Source organism: Choloepus didactylus, chromosome 15 (assembly GCF_015220235.1).
Source record: "Choloepus didactylus isolate mChoDid1 chromosome 15, mChoDid1.pri, whole genome shotgun sequence".
In the NCBI taxonomy this organism is placed as follows: Eukaryota; Metazoa; Chordata; class Mammalia; order Pilosa; family Megalonychidae; genus Choloepus; species Choloepus didactylus.
The window spans coordinates 76,934,135-76,956,764 of NC_051321.1; the positions used below are offsets into that span (position 1 = coordinate 76,934,135).

General features: G+C 39.3%; 1 long non-coding RNA gene across 2 annotated transcripts in view; it reads left to right on the forward strand.

The window, feature by feature from the left end:
- Positions 1-22,630, forward strand: part of LOC119510429 — a 47,913-nt gene that overhangs the window by 22,641 nt on the left and 2,642 nt on the right. The window lies entirely within an intron of this gene.

A 22,630-nucleotide genomic window follows, 5' to 3' on the forward strand; every position in this document is an offset into this window, starting at 1 on the left:
AGAATCAGTGGCTTTTAGTATAATCAGAGTTGTGCATTCACCACAATCAATTCTAAAACATTTTCGTTACTCCAAAAGAAAAACCCCATACCCCATAGCATTCACCTCTCAATTTTTCTACCCTTTCCCAGCCCTACAAACCATTAATCTAATTCTGTCTCTATATTTTTATTTATATTTACATTTTATATAAATGTAATCATACAATATGTAGTACTCTGTGCTGGTTCTTTCACTTAGCATAATAGCTTTTTTAAAAAAATTACTGATTTTTTAAATTAGAAAGGTTGTAGGGTTACAGAAAAGTCATGTAAAAAATACAATGTTCCCATATACCACCTATTATCGACACTTTGCATTAGTGTGGTCCCTTTGTTACAAACGCAGCAAGAATATTAAAACATTACTGTTAACTATAGTCCATAGTTTATATTAGGTATATTTTTTCCCCATATATCATCTTATTATTAACATCTTGAAATAGTGTCATATATTTGTTATAATTCATGAAAGAGCATTCTTACATTCGTAGTGTTAACCACAGACCATCACCCACAACAGGTTTTATTGTGTTATACAGTCCCATGTTTCATCTTCTAACGTTCCTTCTTGTAACATACATGGCCCAAAATTCCTCCTTTCAACCACATTCACCAACATAATTCAGTGCTGTTAATTACACTCACAGTAATGTACCAGTATCACTATTGTCCATTTCCAGATATTTTCAGTCAACCTAAATAGAAGTTCTGCACAAATTAAGCATTAGCTCCCCTTTCTCTACCCCCTATTCTATCTCCTGATAATCTATATTCTAGATTCTAACTCTTTTGAGTTTGCTTATTTTAATTAGTTCATATCAGTGAGATCATACTATATTTGTCTTTTTGTGTCTGGCTTATTTCACTCAACATAATATTCTCAAGGTTCATCCATGTTGTCTGTTGCATGCTTCAGGACTTTATTCCTTCTCACAGCTGAATAATATTCCATTGTGTGTATATACCACATTTTGTTTATCCACTCATCAGTTGACGGGTGAATAATGCTGCTGTGAACATCAGTGTGCAAATGTCTTTTCAAGTCCCTGCTTTCAGTTCTTTTGAGTACATACCTAGCAGTATGAATGCCAGATCATATGGCAATTCTGTCCTTAGCTTCCCAAGGAATGGACAAACTGTCGTTCACAGTGGCTGCACCATTTTACATTCCCACCAACAGTGAATATATGTTCTTATTTTTCCATATCCTCTCCAACACTGTAGTTTTCTGTTTTTTTTTTTCTTTAATAGTGGCCATTCTAGTAGGTATAAAATGATATCTCATAGTCATTTTGATTTGCATTTCCTTAATAGCTGGTGATGTTGAGCATCTTTTTATTTTCTTTTTAGCCATTTGCCTTTCCTCTTTGGAAAAATGTCTATTCAAGTATTTTGCCTACTTTTAAATTGGGTTCTTTATCTTTTTGTTGTTGAGTTGTAGGACTTATTTCTATAATCTGGATATTAAACCCTTTTTGGATGTGTGGTTTCCAAATATTTTCTCCCACTGAATAGATTGCCTTTTCACTTTCTTGGCAAAGTCCTTTGAAGCACAGCATTTTTAATTTTGAGGAGGTCCCATTTATCTATTTTTTCTTTCATTGCTTGTGCTTTGGGTGAAAAGTCTATGAAACCATTGCCTACCACAAGATCCTGAAGATTCTTCCCTACATTTTCTTCTAGGAGATTTATAGTCCTGGTTCTTATATTTAGGTCTTTGATCCATTTTGAGTTAATTTTTGTATAAGGTGTGAGATAGGGGTCCTCTTTCATTCTTTTGCATATGGATATGCAGTTCTCCCAGCACCAGTTATTGAAAAGATTATTCTGTCATTTAAGTGAACTTGGTAGCCTTGTTGACTCATCAATTGGTCATAGATGTGAGGGTCTATTTCTGAACTATCAATTTAATTTCATTAGTCAATATATCTAGCTTTATGCCAGTACCATGCTGTTTTGAGCACTGTAACTATGTAAGATGCTTTAAAGTCAAGAAGTGTATATCCTCCAACTTTGCTCTTCTTTTTCAAGATTTTTTGACTATTCAGGGTCCCTTACCCTTCCAAATAAATATGATAATCGGCTTTTCCTTTTCTGGAAAGTAGGCTGTTGGACTTTTAATTAGGATTGCATTGAGTCCGTAAATCAATTTGGGTAGAATTGGCATTTGAATGATATTTAGTCTTTCAGTCCATGAACATGGCAAGTCTTCCCATTTATTTAGGTCTTCTTTGATTTCTTTTAGAAATGTTTTGTAGTTTTATGTGTACAAGTCCTTCATATCCTTGGTTAAATTTATTCCTAGATATTTGATTCTTGTAGTTGCTATTATAGATGGAAATTTTTCTTGATTTCCTTTTCAGATTTCTCATTACTAGTGTATAGAAACACCACTGCATGTTGATCTTGTATCCTGCCACTTTGCTGAACTTGTTTATTAGCTTTAGTAACTTTGTTGTAGATTTTTTGGGACTTTCTATATATAGAATCATGTCATCTACAAATAGTGAGAGTTTTACTTCTTCCTTTCCAATTTGGATGCCTTTTATTTCTATTTCTTGCCTAATTGCTCTAGCTAGAACATCTAGAACAATGTTGAAAAACAGCAGTGACGGTGGGCATCCTTGTTTATTTCCAGATCTTAGAGGGAAAGCTTTCAGTCTTTCACCATTGAGTATGACGTTAGCTATGGGTTTTTCATAGATGCTCTTTATCATGTTGAGAAAGTTTCCTTCTATTTTTATCTTTTGAAGTGTTTTTATCAAGAAAGGGTGCTAGATTTTGTTAAATGCCTTTTCTGTGTCAATCAAGATGATCATGTGTTTTTTTCCCCCTTCGATTTATTAATGTGGTATATTACATTAATTGATTTTCTTGTGTTTAACTACCCTTGCATGCCTTGGATAAAACCCACTTGATCATGATGTATAACTTTTTTAATATGCTGTTGGATTTGACTCATCACCCCAGCAATAGGGGATTGAGAGCCAGAATTCAAGGGTCAATTTGAAATTGGGGAACAGCAACGGGCAATCTTGACTATGGATAGTAGAAAAAACAAGTCTAGGAGGTTTTGTGAGCAGTTTCCTACTGTCCTTGAACCCCCTCTGAAAGATCATGGCCAGGGATGTGCCGCTTCTAGTCTTGTTACCAATGGCCCTCTGCCCATAGTTTGCCCTTAATGTATGTTGATGAAATATATGCAGGACAAGCAAGCAAATGCAGCATCTTCTCCCTAAAGTCCCTGCCGGGGCCTCCTAATTGCCAAGCTGCAACAACACTGTAGGCCCCTGGACGAGCTTCTCTCCCAAAGTCACAGCCATCCTGGAAGGCTTTTCACTTTGGAGAGCTCGCAGGCTGTGGATGTGAGTTTGTGCCTTGTTGGTCCTGCCATGCTGGCTGGTTGTCAGGAGCCCTGTTCCTGGGTGGCTCTGCCCCATGCTCTGTCCCCATGTAGTCCCATTCTAACAACTCTGAGTGACTGGGGCCATTCAGACCTCAGGGGCTCAAGGAGTTCCTTAGTGAATGAGGAAAGAGCTTGTAGGAACAACATTATCCTCTCCAAATACCTCCCCATACTTTACAGGACAAGGAGTCTGAGCCCTGGAGTGTATAATGCTCTGAAGCAAATTTTTCTTGGGCAGGGAGGAGTGCAAGCCAAAGCCATGACCTGGCTGGAAGGCCTCAGGGATGCAATTCCCCATTGGAACATAGGACCAACCTCTGTGCTCATGGCAAGGGAGTGAAGTCCTCTTGGCTGGAGGTGGGGTTGTGTGGGTAGGGGATGGTCAGCAAAGCCCCTGTCAAAGGTGGGATCAGAAGGAAAAGAAAGAGAAGGGAAGGAAGCTAGTAAAAGTTTTGTCATTAAGCAAGTTACCGCTACAAGTCTCTGAAGCCTAATTCTGCTGGGAAACTCTGAGAGCTGCTATAAAGCATGCACTTCACAGTGTTCCCCTAAGGGGCGAGGGAGATGGGGCATTCATATCTGAACTCATCAGGCATTTGATGAGGTGGTAGAAGGGCAAAGTAGACTCTTTGGTGTGAGAAAACCCTCAACGAGGAAATACAGCACCGGAAATCAGGCCTGCTTGCTCTGAAGTGGTCAGGACCAGGGGCTGTGGATAGAAGGCCACAGGGTCTGTTTCAGTTCTAAAAGGGAAGCAGATGTTTTACAGGGTTTGCAATTGACCATCACAGATCAACAGGAACGCAGGACCAGAGACCATGCCTATAAATGGTTTCTGGAATCTGGATCACTGTAACTACTTGGGCAGGGAGGAGTTACAATGATTTCTCTGTGTAAGCTCAAGTCCTTACTCTTTCCTTACATACTTTGTGGTTACAGTGAGACTCTTCCTGTCGCAACTTTGATTGAGGCAGAACAACAAATGCCATCCCAATGTTTGCGTGTGGATAAATTCCAAAGTGAATGGCCAAGAACTGTGTAAGCCAGTCCATGAACTGCTTGTTCTCTGTCTGTGATGAGATAAGGAGCTTGAGCCAGACTGTAAGTCAACTACATCCCTAAGCTCGTTGTTTAATTCAGCTGGCAATTTGTTTTCATAGCAAGACTTTCTTGATAAAGGAAGCAGTGCATTGACTTATAAGCTTCCTATCTAGTTTGTCAGGACCATACTTGAAGTAGAAGTGACTTAGGCCACTTTACCTTTTCTCCACACTGAAGGTATAAAAGGGTTGGGAAAGAGAAATAAATTTTTTGGAGAAGTGTTGTAAAACCAAGCATAGAGGGAGGTACTTCCATGGAACTACTATGAGAGTTTATTGAGAGTCCTGCCAAAAAATCTAAAGGGTAAAAGATAGGCTCACTCCTCCCCCCTACGTGGGATCGGACAACCAGGGGAGTGAATCTCCCTGGCAATGTGGAATATGACTCCTGGGGAGGAATGTAGACCTGGCATCGTGGGACGGAGAACATCTTCTTGACCAAAAGGGGGATGTGAAAGGAAATGAAATAAGCTTCAGTAGCAGAGAGATTCCAAAAGGAGCCGAGAGGTCACTCTGGTGGGCACTCTTACGCACACTTTAGACAACCCTTTTTAGGTTCTAAAGAATTGGGGTAGCTGGTGGTGGATACCTGAAACTATCAAACTACAACCCAGAACCCATGAATCTGGAAGACAGTTGTATAAAAATGTAGCTTATGAGGGGTGACAATGGGATTGGGAAAGCCATAAAGACCACACTCCACTTTGTCTAGTTTATGGATGGATGAGTAGAAAAATAGGGGAAGGAAACAAACAGACAAAGGTACCCAGTGTTCTTTTTTACTTCAATTGCTCTTTTTCACTCTAATTATTATTCTTGTTATTTTTGTGTGTGTGCTAATGAAGGTGTCAGGGATTGATTTAGGTGATGAATGTACAACTATGTAATGGTACTGTGAACAATCGAAAGTACGATTCGTTTTGTATGACTGCGTGGTATGTGAATATATCTCAATAAAATGAAGATTAAAAAAAAAAAAAAAGATAGGCTCACTGTAGATGGATCAGCTGAAGGAGAGGTAGCTGAGTTGCTACTGCTCTGTCTCCCCAGAATTTAATTGAGCAAAGGCTGCATGTGTGTTTTTCCCTTGAGCAATGAGGGCTCTGCAAGTGAAGGCTGTGGTCTAAGGTCACCTTCATCCTGGGCTGCCCGCGGGACTTACAAGACCTCAGCAGAAATGACCTAGACATGGACCACCAGCTTCCCCAGGTGCTGCAGAAAGGTTACACAGCTCACCAAAGTAGAGATATGCCTCTTAACACCAAGGGAATAGCAGGTGGGGTATCTGGAGAGCCCTCCAAAGCTTCCAATTAAAGAAATACTGGGAAATATTGGCCAGGCCCAGGGGTAAAAACCACTTGCAATGCTGCTTCTCAAGTAAGGGCTTTTCCTGCTCTCTTTACTTCTCCTGTACTCTGCCGACATTGGAGGAGACAAAAATGGCAGCCAGGAAATGGCGGGTGGGAGGATGGTTGAAACAACATTGACCATGAGTTGGAGAGTTGACAATTGTTGAAGGTGAGTGCCGGGTTTATGATACTGTTCTTTTTACATTTGTGTATACTTGGAAATTTCCATATTCACAAATTAAAAGAAATGGAAAGAAACAGTATCTAGCAAGTGAGGGAGGAGGTAAGTGAGAGGAGAGAAACTTTGCACCAGCAGCAAACCCTAGCAGAAGGAGAGGATATGACTTATTTTCAAATAAAGACTGTGCTGATTATTATATAGAACTAGACCTTCTAATTTCTCAATTAAGATGGAGTTTTGTGAATTTCAATGACTAAAGGGCTTAATACTAACCAAGAATGAGCAGGAAAATCCTGTGAATTTATTCCAGAGGGCACATGAAATGACTAATCTTACTGAGCAAATTTAAAGGGCAGTAGGCAGTTGTAGCTAGGGGCAAACAATGGCCATTTTACGTTGTGTGGTTTTAATTTGGGTTCAGAAAGAATGTGGATTTGAAACCTGCTGGATGTGTAATCTTGAGTAAGTTCTTTTTACCTCTTTGGACTCAAATCTTCTCATCTGTAAAATGTCTGTGATGATGCCTGGGGAAGGTCATTGCAATAGAGATGGCACATATAATGTGCCTTGTACAGCAAGTTGTAGATATTACTGATAATATCATTATTTTGCTATTTTATTGTTAATGTAGCAATTATGCAGCATTGGAATTATAGTCAACAAACGTTTATGGAGCATATACAACATGCCAAGCCCTGGGAGGAGCCTGGAGGATATGGAGGATAGTTTACATCTTGATTTTTTTAAAAGAGAGTGAGAGAAGGTTCAAGATGCATGATATTTACTTATACAATATTGTAATTGCACTAAAAAGATAAAAGGAGTGCTGGGATAAAGCTGTTTTGTGATTTTATCTCATGAGCTTTGCCTGTTCAACATACGGGTTACTCTCAGGGGATCAGCAGTAAACCTTGCAAATATTAAGGGCCTGGGGTCATGTCTTTGGAGAAGTTTCCTGAACAGCAGCCAGGCTGGGCCGTGGTGCAGCAGCTGAGAGCAGCAGCCTGCCTGCGTCTGAGAGAACACCCCCACTGGAAGGCTAGTTCCATTGTGTCCGGTGGTGTGGCCTTAGTGGCATCAGGTCCGCCCTTGAGCCTCAGTTTCCTCATCTGTGAAGTGGGAGAAGGGAAGGGTGGGGAATGGAAGCATTTCAGAGGTGGTTTTACTTGCTAAGAGGATCAGAAGTAGCATAGCCCAGGGCAACGAAATGGAACTTACATCTCCAAGGTCTATCTCTTAGAAAGTTGGAGAGAAATCCCTACCCGGTGATGATCACTGTTGAGCAAGTGCTGAGTCTGGAGTCTGGAGGAGACTGAATTCCGTCCAGACCGGGTAGCACGTCATGTGGGCCCAGATGCAAAAGCAATGCCTCAAGATCAGGAAGAGTACCGCGGCAAGCGCAGACTCTGGTGTGCAAGAAACTATTACTTCATTTTCCCAAACCAGTTTCATTTTGGGCCTTCATTCTGTCGGTTAACTAACTGGGAAACTGCGCTCGCTCCTTCCTGAGGTTTCCTGCTGAGACCCCAGGGCTTCCCCCAGGATCCATGTCTGGTCGCGGGTGCCCATGTGGGTGGATCCTGGAATGATCTGTCCTCAGGGCCAACTACGGCTGTGACGCCAGCCTTTTCATTGGCACAGCCTCGCGGGTCCTGTGGCTCCGCTTTGTGCCACGTGCCCCTTGGTCATGGGGTCCTCTGAGGGGCTGCCTAGGCGGCCCCTGCCTCCATGTGCCTCAGAGCCAGCCCTTCCTTGGGAGTTCTCCAGTTTCCGGACATGCTGTCTGGCACTGGCTTTCTCGAGACCCCTGGTCAAGGGCTGCCTTTTACTGCCTCCCTCAGGGGGCATGGGCACGCGAGGTTCGGTACAAGTCTACACAAATGCCTTCTCTTGCTTCTGTTGAGACTCGGCTTTTGGAAATAAAAGCCAGAAATCTCACAGGCTATTTTTGCTTTCTACCCTGCTCCACCTTTCCCCCAAGCACAGAAGACTGTAGCTCTATTTGTAAAGATTTTGGTGGGCCCAGTGGGCAGCTGTCTCTGAAGCTGGCTGGGCCTTGGCGGGGACTTTTGTTCGTTTTGAAATAGCCAGAGATCACACAGACACTGGTCTGCACTGATTTTACCCTACCCCCCACCCCGACTCACCCCATCAGCAGAAAGGAGGATGAATATCAGATTATCCCAACCTAAGGGATGATTATATTTATGATTTTGCAGAAGTCTTTTTTCCTTTTAATTTCATTAATAATATGATGAGCAATGAAATAGATACATTAGACATTTTAATGTACTTTTATTATGAAAGTAATAGAAACATTGCAGAGAATTAAAAAGAATGAGAAAGGAGAGGAATGAGGGAAGGTCAGGGGAGGGAGAAATGAAGATGATAGCTAGACACACATCACTCAGGGATACTAAGTTATGTGCCAGAGTCCTGGGTGTTTCATGTGTATTCCCTTTTAATTGTCACCATATCTCTGTGGGAAAAGCATTGTTATTAACATTCTGCAGCTGAGAACACAGAGGCACAGAGAGGTTAAGTAACTTTCCTAGAACCACACAGCTCCAGGCAATCTTATTCACCATCACACAATACTGTCTCCCAAATATTATATTCCCACATTAGCAGATTGGGTTCCTTTCTTCTTTGTAGCATTCTCTAAATAATTTTTAATTTTTATTTCCTTTTTAATCAAGCTCAGGAGGTGTTCTTAATTTTCAAGAACTCAGTTTTTATGATGATACTTTACTTGTCGATTTCTAATGCTATTGGATCATGGTCAGAGAATGTGGCTTGTAAATTTCTGAATGTTGGAATTTGACAAAGTTTTCTCCTTGCCCAAGGATGTGATAAATATTGTAAAAGGTCCTTGCATATGAGAAGGGTACACACACACACACACACACACACACACACACACACACACACACACTATCCTCAATTAAATCATTCCTTGCTTATCTTTTGCTGACTTAATCTGTAATATTTAAAAGAAGCATATTCATATTTAATTCATACTGTATTTGACTTAAGTTTTCTTTGTGTTTATGATAGGAAGTTTTGATTTGGTTGCTATGTTATTTGGTCACAGCACACATGACAATTATAGTGTCATCATGGCTGTATCTTTTATCATCACACCATCTGTCATGTTAAATGCTTTTGACCTGAAATTATAATTTGTCTGATATTGAGATTATGGAACTATTAAAAGGTGCAAGTTAGCTTTAAATTACATTAAACATTTTAAAGATATTTTATCAGTCAACACTCAGCTATGGAAGATTAAAAAAAAATTAGTACTCTTACTTTTTTCCATCTGTTTCCTTTACATCTTTATTTTTGTTGGTTATATTATTATTTTTACTAGGTTAAGACTTATAAAATTTACATTCTGGTCTTTAAATTGCACAATTGTTTAGTTCTAGTTTATATTTAAATAGATTAAATAACTACCAGCAATCCTTTACCAGAAATTTTCATATCTGATTTTTAATTTTGATTATTTATTAGTAATTGAATCTATCTTCAAGGAGTTTTTACAAGAAGGCCTCAGAGTAATGTATGTCCAGCACTTAGCACAATTTCAGGCAGTAATCATTGTTAAATGTTATATAATAATGATAAATAGAATAATAGAATAGAATACCTTTTATTCTTTCGAGAACATTCTTATTCATCAACTTTTTGTTTTCCTTTTCTATTGATGTTCTTTTGTTCTTCACAGAACAAAAACATTATCTCTTTGCTTTTTCTAAAGATATATTTACAGAAGCATTTCTCTTCTCACCTGCCTTTTTATTTTGGTTTCTTTCAACAAGCAAAAACTTTAATGATATGTAATTAAGTTTGCTGATCTATTATTTGTGATTTCTTTTATTACTTCTAATTTACATATTTGATATTCAGCACTATGTTCATTTCTTTCTTTAATTGGAATTTAGTATTTTAATATACGGCTCTGTATCCATTTAGAACTTTATTTGGTATATGGCCTAAGGAGAAACTCAAAATTATTTTTTTCCCGAATTCATAACCAACACAAATTTTTGAGAAATTTTTATCTTTCCTTTATTTGTTGAACATTGTATTCTAATCATATGCACACACACATACACACACATATGCTTTCTCTCGCCTGGCTGCCTATTCTGTATTTTTATGATATAGGGGTTAGCCCTGCCTTGCAAGAAACATTGATTGTCTCATCTAGATAATTCTCTAAATCATATTTTTCCCAAACTGAGTTTTCTGTGTTTTGAGGAAGTCTCTGCAATGTACAATGCAAAAACTACCGTCACATTGCTTATTTCTTCAACCTCAACTTAAGAGAAGCTCAAACTGCTACTTGCCATGTTTAAATAAGAAACTTGGGAGTAGTTCTCTCTAAAAGTTGTGTGGGTGTGGGTGTGGGTGTGTGTGTGGTGTCCATCTTCCCAACCTTGTTGGGAGACCAGTTGACCCTAATTATTCAGATTGATTCGCCTCCTTCTCTTCTGGGGAACAACTTCTGACACCAAAGCTCTCAAGCTTCTCCAGACTGGACTGGGTCACAAGAGGTTTCTCACACCACTGCATCGGGACAACTGGGAACTCTTCATGTGCTTGCCAAACAAAAAGGCCAATCTGGTCCCTATCTTTAGGAAAAACACACCCATTCCTGCCTCTATTGTACTGTTTAGTAGTTTGTTTTGTTATTCATCTTTCTGAATAATTTTTTTTACACTATTTGTTATTTATCTTTTTACAAGCCTGTCTTTCTTACCATACTGCAAGTTGCTGGAAGACAGGAAATAGATCTTTAAATTCTGAATCTCCAGTGCAGAGTACAGAATCTCATCACATGATTGAGGCTTAATTACTACTCATTATTGAATGATTGACTTCTCCCCCCAAACCAAATAACCAACCAGCCTATTGACCAACCATCATACAACCAAACAGCAGTGACACAATTGTCAAGGCAATTTCTTAAATGTACCTGAGTCAGTTGTGTTTGTGTGCAAGCTGGCAGTGTCGGTTATTGGATCTAGATTCTGTGGCAAATTCAGGAATGAATCAGACAATGATTCCCTTCCTTAGGGAACTCAGAATTTCAAAGGATAGATGACACATTAGCTTAAATATAATTCAAATGGAAAACTGGTGCCACTGTGTATCAGGTAAGAGAAGAAAGGAAGATGAAAATATTTTTTTCCCCATTAACCTTTGGGGATAGGAAGCACCATAATTTTGGTCTTATTAAAAGCTTCCCTGTGATTAATTTTTCCTTCTAAGAAGCAATTAAGGAATTATCATCCAGAGAGATTGTGACAAAAGGAATTAAATCATGCCACCTCTGTTCAGTTGGACTAAGGCTCAGCTTTGAGTATTGAAAATTAAGTTTATTTGGAGCAAAGGCTTACATCTTGTCCTTAACTTTTGCCCAGGTGCTGTATAAGAACCACTGGGTGGATGAGTATCAAATTATCTATAATTACTTAGCAAATACAATCTACAGTGCTAAATGAGATATATTATAATCATGGGGTGATAATCAGAATAATAATAATTTAGCATGTTTAGTAGACTCCAAGGGAGAATAATCTGTTTCCGCCTGTTAAAGGCACTTGCATTTTGAGATATAAAACTGTACTTTTCGGCGAGGCGGGGCAAGATGGTGGACTGGTGAGCTGTATGTTTTAGTTACTCCTCCAGGAAAGTAGGTAGAAAGCCAGGAACTGCGTGGACTGGACACCACAGAGCAATTTGACTTTGGGCATACTTCATACAACACTCATGAAAGCATGGAAATGCTGAGATCAGCGAAATCTGTAAGTTTTTGTGGCCTGGGGACCCGCACCCCTCCATGCCAGGCTCAGTCCCGTGGGAGGAGGGGCTGTCAGCTCTGGGAAGGAGAAGGGAGAACTGCAGTGGCAGCCCTTATCGGAAACTCATTCTACTGATCCAAACTCCAACCATAGATAGACTGTGACCAGACACCAGAGAATCTGAGAGCAGCCAGCCCAGCAGAGAGGAGACAGGCATAGAAAAAAACAACACGAAAAACTCCAAAATAAAAGCGGAGGATTTTTGGAGTTCTGGTGAACATAGAAAGGGGAAGGGCAGAGCTCAGGCCCTGAGGCTCATATGCAAATCCCGAAGAAAAGCTGATCTCTCTGCCCTGTGGACCTTTCCTTAATGGCCCTAATTGCTTTGTCTCTTAGCATTTCAATAACCCATTAGATCTCTGAGGAGGGCCCTTTTTTTTAATCCTTTTTTCTTTTTCTAAAACAACTACTCTAAGAAGCCCAATACAGAAAGCTTCAAAGACTTGCAATTTGGTCAAGTCAAAACAAGAGCAGAACTAAGAGAGCTCTGAGACAAAAGGCAATAATCCAGTGGCTGAGAAAATTCACTAAACACCACAACTTCCCAAGAAAAGGGGGGTGTCTGCTCACAGCCATCATCCTGGTGGACAGGAAACACTCCTGCCCATTGCCAGCCCCATAGCCCAGACCTGCCCCAGACAACCCAGTGGGACATAAGCGCTACAAATAACAGGCACACACCACAAAACTGGGTGTGGACATTAGCCTTCCCTGCAACCTCAGCTGATTGTCCCAGAGTTGGGAAGGTGGAGCAGTGTGAATTAACAAAGCCCCATTCAGCCATCATTTCAGCAGACTGGGAGCCTCCCTACACAGCCCAGCAGCCCAGAACCACCCTGGGGGGACGGCACTCACCTGTGACATAGCACAGTCATCACTCAACAGAGGACCCGGGGTGCACAGCCTGGAAGAGGGGCCCACTTGCAAGTCTCAGGAGCCATACGCCGATACCAAGGACTTGTGGGTCAGTGGCAGAGACAAACTGTGGCAGGACTGAACTGAAGGATTAGACTATTGCAGCAGCTTTAAAACTCTAGGATCACCAGGGAGATTTGATTGTTAGAGCCACCCCTCCTCCCTGACTGCCCAGAAACACGCCCCATATACAGGGCAGGCAACACCAACTACACACGCAAGCTTGGTACACCAATTGGACCCCACAAGACTCACTCCCCCACTCACCAAAAAGGCTAAGCAGGGGAGAACTGGCTTGTGGAGAACAGGTGGCTCGTGGACGCCACCTGCTGGTTAGTTAGAGAAAGTGTACTCCACGAAGCTGTAGATCTAATAAATTAGAGATAAGGACTTCAATTGGTCTACAAATCCTAAAAGAACCCTATCAAGTTCAGCAAATGCCAAGAGGCCAAAAACAACAGAAAATTATAAAGCATATGAAAAAACCAGACAATATGGAAAACCCAAGCCCAAGCACCCAAATCAAAAGATCAGAAGAGACACAGCACCTAGAGCAGCTACTCAAAGAACTAAAGATGAACAATGAGACCATAGTACGGGATACAAAGGAGATCAAGAAGACCCTAGAAGAGCATAAAGAAGACATTGCAAGACTAAATAAAAAAGTGGATAATCTTATGGAAATTAAAGAAACTGTTGACCAAATTAAAAAGATTCTGGATACTCATAGTACAAGACTAGAGGAAGCTGAACAATGAATCAGTGACCTGGAAGATGACAGAATGGAAAATGAAAGCATAAAAGAAAGAATGTGGAAAAAAATGGAAAAAATTGAAACGGACCTCAGGGATATGATAGATAATATGAACCGTCCGAATATAAGACTCATTGGTGTTCCAGAAGAGGAAGAAAAGGGTAAAGGTCTAGGAAGAGTATTCAAAGAAATTGTTGGGGAAAACTTCCCAAATCTTCTAAACAACATAAATACACAAATCATAAATGCTCAGCGAACTCCAAATACAATAAATCCAAATAAACCCACTCCGAGACATATTCTGATCACACTGTCAAACACAGAAGAGAAGGAGCAAGTTCTGAAAGCAGCAAGAGAAAAGCAATTCACCACATACAAAGGAAACAGCATAAGACTAAGTAGTGACTACTCAGCAGCCACCATGGAGGCAAGAAGGCAGTGGCACGATATATTTAAAATTCTGAGTGAGAAAAATTTCCAGCCAAGAATACTTTATCCAGCAAAGCTCTCCTTCAAATTTGAGGAAGAACTTAAAATTTTCACAGACAAACAAATGCTGAGAGAATTTGCTAACAAGAGACCTGCCCTACTAGAGATACTAAAGGAAGCCCTACAGACAGAGAAACAAAGAAAGGACAGAGAGACTTGGAGAAAGGTTCAGTACTAAAGAGATTCGGTATGGGTACAATAAAGGATATTAATAGAGAAAGGGAAAAAAATGACAAACATAAACCAAAGGATAAGATGGCTGATTCACGAAATGCCTTCACGGTTATAACGTTGAATGTAAATGGATTAAACTCCCCAATTAAAAGATATAGATTCGCAGAATGGATCAAAAAAAATGAACCATCAATATGTTGCATACAAGAGACTCATCTTAGACACAGGGACACAAAGAAACTGAAAGTGAAAGGATGGAAAAAAGTATTTCATGCAAGCTACAGCCAAAAGAAAGCAGGTGTAGCAATATTAATCTCAGATAAAATAGACTTTAAATGCAGGGATGTTTTGAGAGACAAAGAAGGCCACTACATACTAATAAAAGGGGCAATTCAACAAGAAGAAATAACAATCGTAAATGTCTATGCACCCAATCAAGGTGCCACAAAATACATGAGAGAAACACTGGCAAAACTAAAGGAAGCAATTGATGTTTCCACAATAATTGTGGGAGACTTCAACACATCACTCTCTCCTATAGATAGATCAACCAGACAGAAGACCAATAAGGAAATTGAAAACCTAAACAATCTGATAAATGAATTAGATTTAACAGACATATACAGGACATTACACCCCAAATCACCAGGATACCATACCTTTCTAGTGCTCATGGAACTTTCTCCAGAATAGATCATATGCTGGGACATAAAACAAGCCTCAATAAATTTAAAAAGATTGAAATTATTCAAAGCACATTCTGTGACCACAATGGAATACAATTAGAAGTCAATAACCATCAGAGACTTAGAAAATTCACAAATACCTGGAGGTTAAACAACACACTCCTAAACAATCAGTGGGTTAAAGAAGAAATAGCAAGAGAAATTGCTAAATATATAGAGACGAATGAAAATGAGAACACAACATACCAAAACCAATGGATACAGCGAACGCAGTGCTAAGGGGGAAATTTATAGCACTAAATGCATATATTAAAAAGGAAGAAAGAGCCAAAATCAAAGAACTAATGGATCAACTGAAGAAGCTAGAAAATGAACAGCAAACCAATCCTAAACCAAGTAGAAGAAAAGAAATAACAAGGATTAAAGCCGAAATAAATGACATAGAGAACAAAAAAACAATAGAGAGGATAAATATCACCAAAAGTTGGTTCTTTGAGAAGATCAACAAGATTGACAAGCCCCTAGCTACACTGACAAAATCAAAGAGAGAAGACCCATATAAACAAAATAATGAATGAAAAAGGTGACATAACTGCAGATCCTGAAGAAATTTAAAAAAATTATAAGAGGATACTATGAACAACTGTATGGCAACAAACTGGATAATGTAGAGGAAATGGACAATTTCCTGGAAACATATGAACAACCTAGACTGACCAGAGAAGAAATAGAGGACCTCAACCAACCCATCACAAGCAAAGAGATCCAATCAGTCATCAAAAATCTTCCCACAAATAAATGCCCAGGGCCAGATGGCTTCACAGGGGAATTCTACCAAACTTTCCAGAAAGAACTGACACCAATCTTACTCAAACTCTTTCAAAACATTGAAGAAAATGGAACACTACCTAACTCATTTTATGAAGCTAACATCAATCTAATACCAAAACCAGGCAAAGATGCTACAAAAAAGGAAAACTACCGGCCAATCTCCCTAATGAATATAGATGCAAAAATCCTCAACAAAATACTTGCAAATCGAATCCAAAGACACATTAAAAAAATCATACACCATGACCAAGTGGGGTTCATTCCAGGCATGCAAGGATGGTTCAACATAAGAAAATCAATCAATGTATTACAACACATTAACAAGTCAAAAGGGAAAAATCAATTGATCATCTCAATAGATGCTGAAAAAGCATTTGACAAAATCCAACATCCCTTTTTGATAAAAACACTTCAAAAGGTAGGAATTGAAGGAAACTTCCTCAACATGATAAAGAGCATATATGAAAAACCCACAGCCAGCATAGTACTCAATGGTGAGAGACTGAAAGCCTTCCCTCTAAGATCAGGAACAAGACAAGGATGCCCGCTGTCAACACTGTTATTCAACATTGTGCTGGAAGTGCTAGCCAGGGCAATCCGGCAAGACAAAGAAATAAAAGGCATCCAAATTGGAAAAGAAGAAGTAAAACTGTCATTGTTTGCAGATGATATGATCTTATATCTAGAAAACCCTGAGAAATCGACGATACAGCTACTAGAGCTAATAAACAAATTTATCAAAGTAGCGGGATACAAGGTTAATGCACATAAGTCAGTAATGTTTCTATATGCTAGAAATGAACAAACTGAAGAGACACTCAAGAAAAAGATGCCATTTTCAATAGCAACTAAAAAAATCAAGTACCTAGGAATCAACTTAACCAAAGATGTAAAAGACCTATACAAAGAAAACTACATGACTCTACTAAAAGAAATAGAAGGGGACCTTAAAAGATGGAAAAATATTCCATGTTCATGGATAGGAAGACTAAATGTCATTAAGATGTCAATTCTACCCAAACTCATCTACAGATTCAATGCAATCCCAATCAAAATTCCAACAACCTACTTCGCAGACTTGGAAAAGCTAGTTATCAAATTTATTTGGAAAGGGAAGATGCCTCGAATTGCTAAAGACACTCTAAAACAGAAAAAAGAAGTGGGAGGACTTACAATCCCTGACTTTGAAGCTTATTATAAAGCCACAGTTGCCAAAACAGCATGGTACTGGCACAAAGATAGACATATAGATCAATGGAATCGAATTGAGAATTCAGAGATAGACCCTCAGATCTATGGCCGACTGATCTTTGATAAGGCCCCCAAAGTCACTGAACTGTCATAATGGTCTTTTCAACAAATGGGGCTAGGAGAGTTGGATATCCATATCCAAAAGAATGAAAGAGGACCCCTACCTCACCCCCTACACAAAAATTAACTCAAAATGGACCAAAGATCTCAATATAAAAGAAAGTACCATAAAACTCCTAGAAGATAATGTAGGAAAACATCTTCAAGACCTTGTATTAGGCGGCCACTTCCTAGACTTTACACCCAAAGCACAAGCAACAAAAGAAAAAATAGATAAATGGGAACTCCTCAAGCTTAGAAGTTTCTGCACCTCAAAGGAATTTCTCAAAAAGGTAAAGAGGCAGCCAACTCAATGGGAAAAAATTTTTGGATACCATGCATCTGACAAAGGACTGATATCTTGCATATATAAAGAAATCCTACAACTCAATGACAATAGTACAGACGGCCCAATTATAAAATGGGCAAAAGATATGAAAAGACAGTTCTCTGAAGAGGAAATACAAATGGCCAAGAAACTCATGAAAAAATGTTCAGCTTCACTAGCTATTAGAGAGATGCAAATTAAGACCACAATGAGATACCATATAACACCGGTTAGAATGGCTGCCATTAAACAAACAGGAAACTACAAATGCTGGAGGGGATGTGGAGAAATTGGAACTCTTATTCATTGTTGGTGGGACTGTATGATGGTTCAGCCACTCTGGAAGTCAGTCTGGCAGTTCCTTAGGAAACTAGAAATAAAGTTACCATTCGATCCAGCGATTGCACTTCTCGGTATATACCCAGAAGATCGGAAAGCAGTGACACGAACAGATATCTGCACGCCAATGTTCATAGCAGCATTATTCACAATTGCCAAGAGATGGAAACAACCCAAATGTCCTTCAACAGATGAGTGGATAAATAAAATGTGGTATATACGCACGATGGAATACTATGCGGCAGTAAGAAGGAAGGATCTCGTGAAACATATGACAACATGGATGAACCTTGAAGACATAATGCTGAGCGAAATAAGCCAGGCACAAAAAGAGAAATATTATATGCTACCACTAATGTGAACTTTGAAAAATGTAAAACAAATGGTTTATAATGTAGAATGTAGGGGAACTAGCAATAGAGAGCAATTAAGAAAGGGGGAACAATAATCCAAGAAGAACAGATAAGCTATTTAACGTTCTGGGGATGCCCAGGAATGACTATGGTCTGTTAATTTCTGATGGATATAGTAGGAACAAGTTCACAGAAATGTTGCTATATTAGGTAAGTTTCTTGGGGTAAAGTAGGAATATGTTGGAAGTTAAGCAGTTATCTTAGGGTAGTTGTCTTTTTCTTACTCCCTTGTTATGGTCTCTTTGAAATGTTCTTTTATTGTATGTTTGTTTTCTTTTTAACTTTTTTTTCATACAGGTGATTTAAAAAAGAAGGGAAAGTTAAAAAAAAAAAAAAGAAAAACAAGGAAAGAAAGATGTAGTGCCCCCTTGAGGGGCCTGTGGAGAATGCAGGGGTATTCGCCTACCCCACCTCAATGGTTGCTAACATGACCACAGACATAGGGGACTGGTGGTTTGATGGGTTGAGCCCTCTACCGTAGGTTTTACCTTTGGGAAGACGGTTGCTGTAAATGAGAGGCTAGGCCTCCCTATGGTTGTGCCTAAGAGCCTCCTCCCGAATGCCTCTTTGTTGCTCAGATGTGACCCTCTCTCTCTGGCTAAGCCAACTTGAAATGTGTAATCACTGCCCTCCCCCCTACGTGGGATCAGACACCCAGGGGAGTGAATCTCCCTGGCAATGTGGAATATGACTCCTGGGGAGGAATGTAGACCTGGCATCGTGGGACGGAGAACATCTTCTTGACCAAAAGGGGGATGTGAAAGGAAATGAAATAAGCTTCAGTGGCAGAGAGATTCCAAAAGGAGCCGAGAGGTCACTCTGGTGGGCACTCTTACGCACAATTTAGACAACCCTTTTTAGGTTCTAAAGAATTGGGGTAGCTGGTGGTGGATACCGGAAACTATCAAACTACAACCCAGAACCGATGAATCTCGAAGACAGTTGTATAAAAATGTAGCTTATGAGGGGTGACAATGGGATTGGGAAAGCCATAAGGACCACACTCCACTTTGTGTAGTTTATGGATGGATGAGTAGAAAAATAGGTGAAGGAAACAAACAGACAAAGGTACCCAGTGTTCTTTTTTACTTCAATTGCTCTTTTTCACTGTAATTATTATTCTTGTTATTTTTGTGTGCGTGCTAAGGAAGGTGTCAGGGATTGATTTAGGTGATGAATGTACAACTATGTAATGGTACTGTGAACAATCGAAAGTGCGATTTGTTTTGTATGACTGAGTGGTATGTGAATATATCTCAATAAAATGATTTAAAAAAAAAACTGTACTTTTCAGTGTTACAGAAAGTAGTTAATTATTTCCAAATATTATTGAAATACTGGATAAACCATTTTGCCTCCACGCTGCAATCATTTTGTGTTCACAAGTTCATCTAATTAGAAACACTTTATCTGAAAATTTTGCAGACTCAGTTATTTTTCTAAGATGCTAAGTGGGAAAGGTTGTAACAGCTTAAAAAAAATCTACATGAAACATCAAGTCCAAAATATCTACAGATTCATAGAAGAACAGAGTAGGAAGTTCCCTGTCGGCTCACTTAATTCAAAAGCCTGCCCTCTCCTTAGGAGAAAAGAGTGGGTGGCCCAGATACGCCTCTTTCTTGCCAAGTAGGAGTCTGGCTGGAAGCAGAGATGGTGCTTTCTTAGTTCCTGTCTAGTGCTTAGAACCCTACATGTTGGTGTCTTTGGTGGACTTTTCTGGAAGGAATGAATTTTTTTTTAAATACAATTTTATTGAGATATATTCACATACTATACAATCATCCACAGTGTACAATCAATTTTTCACAGTACCCTTATATAATGCACACATCACCACAATCAATTTTTGAACATTTTCATTACCACATACAAGAAAGAATAAGAATAAAAGTTAAAGTAAAAAAGAATACCCAAAACATTCTATACTCCCCATCCCTCTCTATTATTCATTTACTTTTTGTACTCATTTTTCTATTCATCTGTCCATACACTGGATCAAGGGAGTGGGAGCCACAAAGTTCTCACAATCACAGGGTCACACGGTATAAGCTATATAGTTATACAATTGTCTTCAAGAAGAAAGGCTACTGGGTTGCAGTTCAACAGTTTCAGGTATTTCCTTCTAGCTATTCCAATACACTAAAAACTAAAAAGGGATATCTATATAACGCATAAGAATAACCTCCACAATGACCTCTCAACTCTACTTGAAATCTCTCAGCCACTGAAACTTTATTTTGTTTCATCTCTCTTCCCCATTTTGGACCAAGAAGGCTTTCTCAATCCCATGATGCGAGGGTGAAGCCCATCCCCACGAGTCATGTCCCATGTTGCCAGGGAGATTTACACCCCTGGGAGTCATGTTTTACGTAGGAGGGAGGGCAGTGAGTTTACCTGTAGAGTTGGCTTAGAGAGACAGGCAACTGATCAACAAAAGAGGTTCTCTGGGGGTGACTCTTAGGCACAATTTTAAGTAGGCATAGCCTCTCCTTTGCAGTAACAAACTTCATAAAAGCAAGTCCCAAGATCTAGGGCTTGGCCTTCTAAATTGGTAGCCCCCAATGCTTGGGAGAATATCATTAACTCCCCAGGTGGGGAAATTTAATATTTCCATATTTTCCCCAAGTACCTCAAGAGGGCTCTGCAAATACATATGATTCTCTGCCCAAATTTCTCTGGGATGTATTGGGGCATCACACTAACCTGTACAAACCAACCAGATATCACTCCTTATTCAACGTTCCCTGTAATTATGGTGTTTGCATAAACTGACCATACAAGTTAAATTATATAGTATGTTACAAAAAATATAGATTTTGTACCTAATAAACATCTCTTCCTTTGGTCTCATACAAAAGTCGAAGTTTTAAAAACACCATCAATATCGTTCTTTACCCTTTAGTCTGATTTACCTTAGTCCTAACTAAGTCCATTTCATTCACATCTATAATTGAAGTCTGATCTCTATTTTCAGGCTTTTTAACATTTGCTTTATGGGGTAATGCTGACATTCATAGCTGCCAGACTCTGGTTCAGAGTTTCAGGTGTCACACAGATATCCAAAGTCCCAGGGACCAACCAGGTTATACACAAAGAGCTCAGCATCTCAGAATTTAGAAATAGCCATTACAATTCAGGAATAGATGTGACTGCTGTAAGAGCTTACAATCTACAAACCTTTACAATAAGGCTTCCCCCGATAACCTATGCTCTCAGATCCAATTCTTAGAGTTTGTACACTGTAGTTAGTCCATATTAGTGAGGCATTATAATGTTTTTCTTTTCATTTCTGGTTTATTTCACTCAACATACTGTCCTCAATGTCCATTCACCTCACAACTTCGCTCCTTCTTGTAGCAGCTCATTATTCCATTGTATGTATACTCCACAGTTCACCATTTCATTCATCAGTCGATGTACCCTTAGGCCACCTCCATCCACTGCAAACTGTGAATACTTACACCATAAACCCCATTGTGCAAATGTCCGTTTGTGACCCTCTTTTCAGTTCTTCCAAGTATATTCCCACTCACCAAGTTGCAGGACCGTAAGGCAACCCCATGCTTAGCTTCCTGTGGAACCACCACACTGCCCTCCAGATGGGCTGCACCATTGTACTTCCCCACCAATGGTGATTAGCTACATCCCTTTCTCCACATTTTCTCCAGCACTTGAATCCCTCTGTTTATTTTTTAGACAGTTTTATTCACACACCATACATTCCAACCTAAGAATCAATGGTTCCATGTATATTCACATAGTTATGCATTCACCACCACTATTTAAATAAGGACTTTTCCATTTCTTCCACAAGGAAAGAGGAAGAGGAGAAAAAAGAAAAAAGAAAAAGAAAAAAAATGACAACTAAAAAGCAACAAAAGAAAAAATAAAATTAAAATAAAATACAATAGAAAAGTCAGACACCACCACCAACACCAAGAATCCCATACACCTCCCTATATCCCCCTCTTATAGACATTTAGCTTTGGTATCTTGCCTTTGTTACAGTTAATGGAAGCATATTACAATGTTAGTCTTAACTATAGACTCTAGTTTGAATTGGTTGTATTTTTTCCCCAATACCACCATAATTTTAATACCTTGCAAAGTTGACATTAATTTGTTCTCCTTCATATAAAAACATTCTTCTATGTGTACTTTTAATTACAATCATTGGCCACTCTAGGTTTTGCTAAGCCACAAGTCCCAGTCTTTATCTTATATCTTTCCTTCTGGTGTCCTACATGCCCCTAATCTTCCTCTTTCAACAGTACTCACAATCACCTTTTTCATTGTACTTAAAATATTGGGCTACCATCATCCAATATTGTGCTCCAAACCTCTCTCTCCTGACTTTTCCTATCTGCCTATAGTGCTCCCTTTAGTATTTCCTGTAGAGCA